The 8,303-nt window shown below is 40.1% G+C and overlaps 1 pseudogene; it reads right to left on the bottom strand.

Annotated features, from left to right (window-relative positions):
- Nucleotides 1-5,279: 5,279 nt before the first annotated feature.
- On the bottom strand, nt 5,280-6,472 carry LOC117021233 (cyclin-I-like; annotated as a pseudogene).
- Nucleotides 6,473-8,303: the final 1,831 nt, after the last annotated feature.

Genomic DNA, 8,303 nt, shown 5'->3' with positions numbered 1-8,303 from the left:
TTAGGAGGTAATAAAGGCACGAGCAGAGTGATGGCTAGCTCCAGGGTGATAGCCATGGAGATGGAGAGAAGCACATGGATTCAAGGTAATGCTTGGGAATGTAAAGTACAGATTGTAAGTGGATGATGGAGAAATAAATGATGACTTTAAGATTTCTGCTTTGAGTTAGGGGCAGATGGAGCTGAGAGGTATAACCGTTAGGAGTACATTCTGGTGTCAGATTACCCAACTTCAAATCCTGGGTGTGATACTTAAGAGACGTACGATTAGGGCAAGTTACTCTCTGTCTCAATTACTCCTCTGTAAAATGGGGATAACAATAGTACCTGTCTCTTGGTGGAATGTGAGAACTAAAGGAGTATTTAACATGTACCAGTTCCTGTAACATTTTGAGAGCTCAGTAAACTTAGCTGTCATTGTTTTGGTGGAGCTATGTACTGTGTTTTCCCCAAAATAAGACCTAGCCGGACAATCAGCTCTAATGTGTCTTTTGGAGCAAAAATTAATATAATACCCACTCTTAATATAAGACCAGTCTAATATAATAGAATTTGTAATATAATATATAATATAATATAATATAGTATAAGACTGGGTCTTATATTAATTTTTTCTCCAAAAGACGCATTAGAGCTGATGATCCAGCTAGGTCTTATTTTCGGGGAAACAGTAATGACGTGGGCTAGGGCATCTGTTTTCAACATACTAAGTTTAACATATTTGAGACATCCAAATGGACATGTCATGTAGGCTGAGTATATGAATCTGGAATATGGAGGGAAGTCAGAGCTAGAGATGTGAAGGTAAAAAATATGTAGTGTTTAAAGCCATGGGCCTGGATGTGATCTAGGAGAGGACAGCACCGGACTCGGGGGCACACCGACACGTAGTGACTAATTTTGGAACTATAAAGTCCTGGGAGTTGTCTGGTGAACCTTGTTACCTGCAGATTCTGATCTAGCAGGTCTAGGGTCTGAGTCTGCAAACCTGACAAGCCCTCAGTGCTGCTGGTCCCCGAGATCACACTTTGAGTAGTGGTAAGGTAGAAGTTAGATAAAAGAGGTGGTCAAGAGGGGTAGGAAGGGCATGCTGTCGTGAAAGCGAAGATATAATAAAACAGGTTTGAGAAGAAGGGAGTGGTCGATTGAGTCAAATCCTGTGGGGAGTGAGAAGGAATGTAGACAAGTCCACTGGATTTGCTGTGACGTCAAGTTGACTGGTGATCTTGAAAAGAAAGCTTCGGTGGAATGGTGGGGATGGAAGCCAGAGTTAATAAAGTCAAGACAGGGAATAGAGATAACACTTTTTGGAAGTTCTGCTGTTAAAAAACTGAAATTGGTGATAGAAGGGCGTTTGGGGGAAAGGAAGGTACTAAGTGACTTTGTATATTAATGGGAATAATTCAGTAGAGAGAAGCTGATGGTACAGCAGGGAGAGGACTCACACTCGAACAGAGCCCTGGAAAAGGGAGAAGAGATGGGGTCCAGAGCACAGGTGGGGAGATCAGGCCTGAGTGGGAGGAGTGATAGTCCCTTTACGGTAAAAGGGGGCACGTAGAACATGGGGCTAGTTAGATAAAGACAGGTTTATAGATCTGGGGGAGAAGATGACACTGATTTATTTATTCAGCGAATTGTGAAGCAAAATCATCAGCTGAGGCAAGTAGGAAAGGAATGGGTGGGAGGCTGAGGAGGGAGAGCAAGGTGTGGAATAACTATTTCAGGTGATGGGCATTTGAAATTATCAGGGAGGTGTAACTGATAGCATTGAGAGCTGGTTTTGAGACTTGGAGCTGTTTGAGATATGCTTGGTTGCAAATTGTGTTCCTGTAATGTCACACTTACACAATTCTGGTGCAGGTGTGGAAGGGGTAAATCTCAGGTTTAACTGCCTGAGTAAGACAGGAATGAGATATTAAAATCCATGGAATTATTTATTGTTGGGTTAAAATGTTTTTTTTTTTCTGTTTTTAAATTAAGTTTATTGGGATAATGTCAAATCACATTATATAAATTTCAGGCGTACAACTTTATAATACAACATCTGTATACTCTATTGTGTGGTCACCCCCAAAAGTTTAGTCTCTTTTCATCACCATACTTCAACCCCCTTAACTCTCTTTGTCCTCCTGCCACCCCGCTTCCACTCTGGTAACCGCAATTCTGTTGTTTGTATCTATGAGTTTGTTTTTTTTGGTTTGGTTGGTCCATTGTTACTTTTGTTTTATATCCCATAAATGAATGAAATCATACACTTCAAGTCCCTTTCTATCTAACTTATTTCACTTAGCATAATACTCAAGATTCATCCATGTTGTCGCAAATGGCAATATTTCATCTTCTTTGTGTATGTGTGAGCTGAGTAGTATTCTATTGTATATATGTACCGCATCTTTAACCAGTCATCCATCGAAGGACACTTAGGTTGTTTCCATGTCTTGGCTATTGTGAATAATGCTGCAGTGAACATAGGGGACATATATCCTTATGAATAAGTGTTTTCAAAATTCCTGGGTAGATACCCAGAAGAGGGATTGCTGGGTCATAAGGTAGTTCTATTTTAATTGTTTTTGAGGCACCTCCACACTGTTTTCCATAAACCCACCAACAGTGCATGAGGATTCCCTTCTCTCTACATCCTCACCAGCACTTGTTTGTTGATTTATTGATGATAGCCATTCTGAGGGGAGTGAGGGGATACCTCATTGTGGTTTTGATTGCATTTCCCTGATGATTAGTGATATTGAGCATTTTTTCTTTAAAACATTTTTTTTTAAAATTTTGCAATTACAGTTCACATACAGTACTATATTAGTTTCAGGTGTGCAACATAGTGATTAGACATTTATATAACTTACGAAGTGGTCACCCTGATAAGTCTAGTACCCACCTGACTCTATACATAGTTATTAGGATATTGTTGACTATATTCCCTATGCTGTACTTTACATCCCGTGACTGTTTTTGTAACTGGCAATTTGTGAATCTTAATCCCTTAAACTTTTTCACCCACCCCTGTGATCCCCATCCCCTCTGGCACATCAGTTCTCTGTAACTACGAGTTTGTTTCTGTTTTGTTTGTTCATTTATTTTGTTTTTTAGATTCCACATGTAAGTAAAATCATACGGTATTTGTCTTTCTCTGGCTTATTTCACTGAGCACAATACCCTCTAGTTCCATCCATGTTTTTCAAATGGCAAGATTTCATTCTTTTTTATGGCTAAGTAATATACCATTCTATATATGAATGTTCTTAGTCTATTCATCTATCAATGGACACTTAGGTTGCTTCCATATCTTGGCTATTGTAAATAATGCTGCAGTGAACATAGGGGTGCATATGTCTTTTTGAATTAATGTTTTGTATTTCTTCAGATAATCAGAAGTGGGATTGCTGGGTCATATGGTAGTTCTATTTTTAACTTTTATAAGGAGTCTCTATACTGTTTTCCATAGTGGCCATGCTAATTTGCAATCCCATCAACACTGCACAAGTGTTCTCTTTTCTCCACATCCTCACCAATACTTGTTTGTTGGTTTATTAATGATAGTCATTCTGATAGGTGTGAGGTGGTATCTCATTTATTTGCATTTCTCTGATGATTAATGACATTGAACATCTTTTCATATGTCTGTTAGCCATCTGTGTGTCCTCTTTGGAGAAATGTCTATTCAGGTCCTCTGCCCATCTTTTAATCAGAATGTTTGTCTTTTTGGTGTTAAGTTGTATGAGTTCCTTATACATTTTGGATATTAACCCCTTATCGATGTATCATTGGCTAATATCTTCTCCCCTTCAGTAGGTTGTCTTTTCATTTTGTTGATGGTTTCCTTTTCTGTGTAAAATCTTTTTACTTTGATGAAGTCCCAGTTGTTTATTTTTTTCCTGTGTTTCCCTTGCCCAAAGAGACATATCCAAAAACATATTACTAAGAGCAATGTCAAAGAGTTTACTACCTATGTTTTCTTTTAGGAGTTTTATGGTTTCGGGTCTTACATTTAAGTCTTTAATCCATTTTGAGTTTATTCTCGTACATGGTGTAAGAAGGTGGTCTAGTTTCATTCTCTGTCCAGTTTGCCCAACACCATTTATTGAATAGACTGTCTTTTCCCCATTGTATATTCTTGCCTCCTTTGTCATAAATTAATTGACCATATAGGTGTGGGTTTATTTTTGGGCTCCCTATTCTGTTACATTGATCTATGTGTCTGTTTTATTTCTGTACCATGCTTTTCTTTTTTATTTTTTTTAAGGACAACGTTTATTGCTACCAGAGGCTTTTATCATCAGTACAGGATTGGTTCTGACTGCAACACCTTATTCAGACTGCATAGGGAGCTCAGGATCCAGAAGTCATTACGAGATACAAAGGTGGGCTCGGGAGACAGCGGGAATAACTTTTATTGAGAAAATCCTAATAGCTTAGCATAAAACTAGGATACTGAATTCAGTTGTTATGTGTTGCAGACCCAAATCATAGAGCTGCCCCAACATGTAGACAGGCTCTCTCACTGATTATAAAGTGTAAAGGAGCTGATCAGTTACAAAAAAAAAATTTATGTCAAATTTTAGTTGTTACATAATGTGTTTCTTTGGTGAGCACCTGAAATATTTACTTTATCACAATTCTTTTTTTAATGCAAATGTCAAAAATGCTTTCAACAAATCTAAGTGTCCTAATTACATGTCACCTTTAAGCTAAAGTTTAAGGTAAACAAAAATAAAAACAATAACTTTGTTTCCAAACTCTAGGTATTAAAATAAGCAAACACAAAAATCAGTGTGGTAATGAATCCTTTTTTCTATTACCACCTCTGATTTGTATGGGGCAATTTTGAAATACCCTTTCAGATTTATTTGAATCATGGATTAAAATATTGCTGTCAAACTGAAATAATTTCTTCCCTAAATTGCTAAAAAATAATTTCGAGGATTCCTAATCTGTGGAATTCCGACTATAGATCAACATGCATAAAATTCATTAAATATTCAATGAAGAAGCAAGCAAAAGCAAGAGGAAAATTAAGTCAGGACACTAAGGGTAGGGTTTGCTAGCTATGAATTTTGGAACTTAAAAAAAAACACTGAATGAATGTTTGACATGGCAATCTGCATTACATTTTAGCAGAGAAAAGGGTAGAACTGACAAATACTACAAAGAAATTTTTTACTTAAAAATTGGATCTTGTGAATTTTACATTTTTTTGGTCTTTAAAAAGGTGCTTAAATACTGTTGAATTATAATTAGCCACACAAGGAAATGGATTTTTTTCCTGGATCACTTCAAATCAGCCTGATAAGGTATATACCTTTCTAGAGCCTTCTGTGTTCCCATCTCAGAGTAGTGTAGCACCTCAGTTGGTGCTGAAAGCTGCATGGCAGACACAGGCTGCAAGTGGACATGGGGAAGCAGGCCCCTCCGACCTTGCTACATCAGTGCCTCCCGCACAGAACCCACACTTTCAGAACAGTATCTTCATTCTAGAGCCATTTGATTCCATCATAGAAGTCATCCACTTCCGTTTCTTGCACTTAGCAATTGGCAGAGGTATGCCTGCCCCCACTGGCAGCTGGGAGATGATGACAGAAGGCTGCTGTACCCCTGACTGACACTTCTGATTTGCTGTTGTCCTCGGAGAAATCTGGGCCTGGGACAGAGAAGGGATGTAATCTGAACACTGCTTTGTCACAGGTCACCAGGTCACCAGAGTGTGCTTCAGGGGACACTAGACATGAACGGAACTGAGGCAGGGAAGACTGCAGAGTAGAAAGGTGACGTGCTGCAGGCTCCTGACAGAGGGTTCACCTGCACTTTCTGCAGCAGTCGATCGTAAGGAAATGAATGTCTCCATTGCCAGACTAAGCAGGGCCAGACAGAGCGTGGATCCTTTGAGTTGCAGGAGTTGGTTGCAGGCCATGTATTGAAGTAGTCGCTCAGTCAGGACGGCCACATGTTGAGACAGGCTCAGTTTGGGCAAACTGAAAAGTAACAGGCCTGTTGACATGGCAGTTGCATGGAAGATATGAAGAAAATCCAGTGGTGTGGCTGTGGGAAGGTCGCAATTCAGCTTCTCCAGAAGAATTCTCTCCACCCTCAAAATTTCAGATGACCACCCTCAGAATCTGCCTCTTGCCAGCACCTTCAGTACTGGAATTCTCTCTTCCTCCTCTTTAGTCTTGGCAGCTAGGAAAAAACAGATTGCAATACAACTCATGCATTTTGGATGGGCAGTTACAGTAGTGAAAAACCTGTGCAAGAGACCGCTAGCCAGAGCAAATGTTTCTGGGTAAAGGTTGAAATGGTACTTGAGTGTGGCCAGCCACTAAATCACTTAATCTCTGGGGTGGAGAGACATTCCAGTTTGTAGGCATTTTCAGCACATTTACCTTCCACATCTGGGCTTCCCTAGAAATTGCCTTTTCCAACAGGAAATACAATCTCTGGTTTTCCAAAGGCCCTGGAAACTTCATCATATCCTTAGGATCTGCCTGCCTCCCATCTTGATATACCTTCTCTTCCTCTTCCTCTTCTCCTTCCCTCCCCCCCCGCTGGTGGAGCTGTAGGCGTCACAGTAGTGACACGGGGTCATTTGGGGGACCCTTACCACCATTTTCCTCAGTGAGAGGTGTGTGTGAACTGAGCCCACTGAGGAGGGAGAAGAGGGGGAACGGGGCTGGGGGTGCATGGGAGTTTGTGCTCCTGTGGGACACACAGCTGCGGCCAATGGGTTGGTCAGTGAATTAGTTCCATGATGACCATGGACCTGAGGCTGCCACTGTCAGTCCCACTCTTCCAATTGCCACAGCTTGTGCCCGGGGAGGAGGCTCTCTCTCACCATAGGGCAGCAGGGGGCTGGGTAGAGGGGTGGGTGTGAGGGGGTGAAACCAGTTCTGCCCCTACTGGGGGATACACCTTCTGGGGAAATGGAGAAAGGGAGGAAAGGGGGGAAAAAGAAGAAAAGGAAGGGGGAGAATAAGAAAGACAGAGGCGCTGCAGCATCTTTTAGGGTGAAAGCTGGAAGGGAGGGGTACTGTGCTGTTTTGATTACTGTAACCTTACAGTATAGTTTGATATCAGATAGTGTGATACGTCCAACTTAGTTTTTCTTTCTCAGGATTGCTTTGGCTACTCGGGGTCTTTTGTGGTTCCATATGACCTTTAGGGTTATTCTAGTTTTGTGAAAAATGCCATTGGTATTTTTGATAGGGATTGCAATGAACCTCTAGATTGCTGTGGGTACTGTGGACTTTTTAATGATGTTAATTCTTCTTATCCATGAGCACAGTATATACTTCCATTTATTTCTATCTTCATTTTTTTCTCTTCAGTGTCTTCTAATTGTCGGAGTACAGGTCTTTTACCTCCTTGGTTAAATTTATTTCTAGGATTTTCGATTGTTTTTTGTTGTTGTTTTGTTTTTTTTAAATTAAAAGTTTATTGGGGTAACAATTGTTAGTAAAGTCACATAGATTTCAGGTTTTACAATTCTGTATTACATCATCTATAAATCCCATTGTGTGTTCACCACCCAGAGTCAGTTCTCCTTCCATCACCATATATTTGATCCCCCTTACCCTCATCTCCCTCCCGCCCCCCTTACCCTCTGGTAACCATTAAACTATTGTCTGTGTCTATGAGTTTTTGTTTCTCATTTGTTTGTCTTGTTCTTTTGTTGTTTTTGGTTTATATACCACATATCAGTGAAATCATAGGGTTCTCTGCTTTTTCTGTCTGACTTATTTTGCTTAGCATTATAATCTCAAGATCCATCCATGTTGTCACAAATGGTCCTATTTCATCTTTTCTTACCGCCGAATAGTATTCCATTGTGTATATATACCACAACTTCTTTATCCATTCATCTATCGAAGGACACTTTGGTTGTTTCCATGTCTTGGCCACCATAAATAGAGCTGCAGTGAACATTGGAGAACACGTGTCTTTATGGATAAATGTTTTCAGATTTTTTTGGTAGATACCCAGGAGAGGGATTGCTGGGTCATATGGTAATTCTATTCGTAATTTTTTGAGGAACCTCCACACTGCCTTCCATAGCGGCTGCACCAATCTGCATTCCCACCAACAGTTTCTGAGGGTTCCTTTTTCTCCACAGCCTCGCCAACACTTGTTACTATTTGTCTTGTTGATGATAGCCATTCTAACTGGGGTGAGGTGATATCTCATTGTGGTTTTTATTTGCATTTCTCTAATGATTAGTGATGTTGAGCATTTTTGAATATGTCTATTTGCCATTTGTACGTCCTCTTTGGAGAAATGTCTGTCCATTTATCAATTGGGTTG

This window comes from Rhinolophus ferrumequinum, chromosome 4, assembly GCF_004115265.2.
Source record: "Rhinolophus ferrumequinum isolate MPI-CBG mRhiFer1 chromosome 4, mRhiFer1_v1.p, whole genome shotgun sequence".
Taxonomy (NCBI): domain Eukaryota; kingdom Metazoa; phylum Chordata; class Mammalia; order Chiroptera; family Rhinolophidae; genus Rhinolophus; species Rhinolophus ferrumequinum.
Note: the sequence above shows the minus strand (reverse complement) of the source record. Positions and strands in the feature narration are given on the sequence as shown.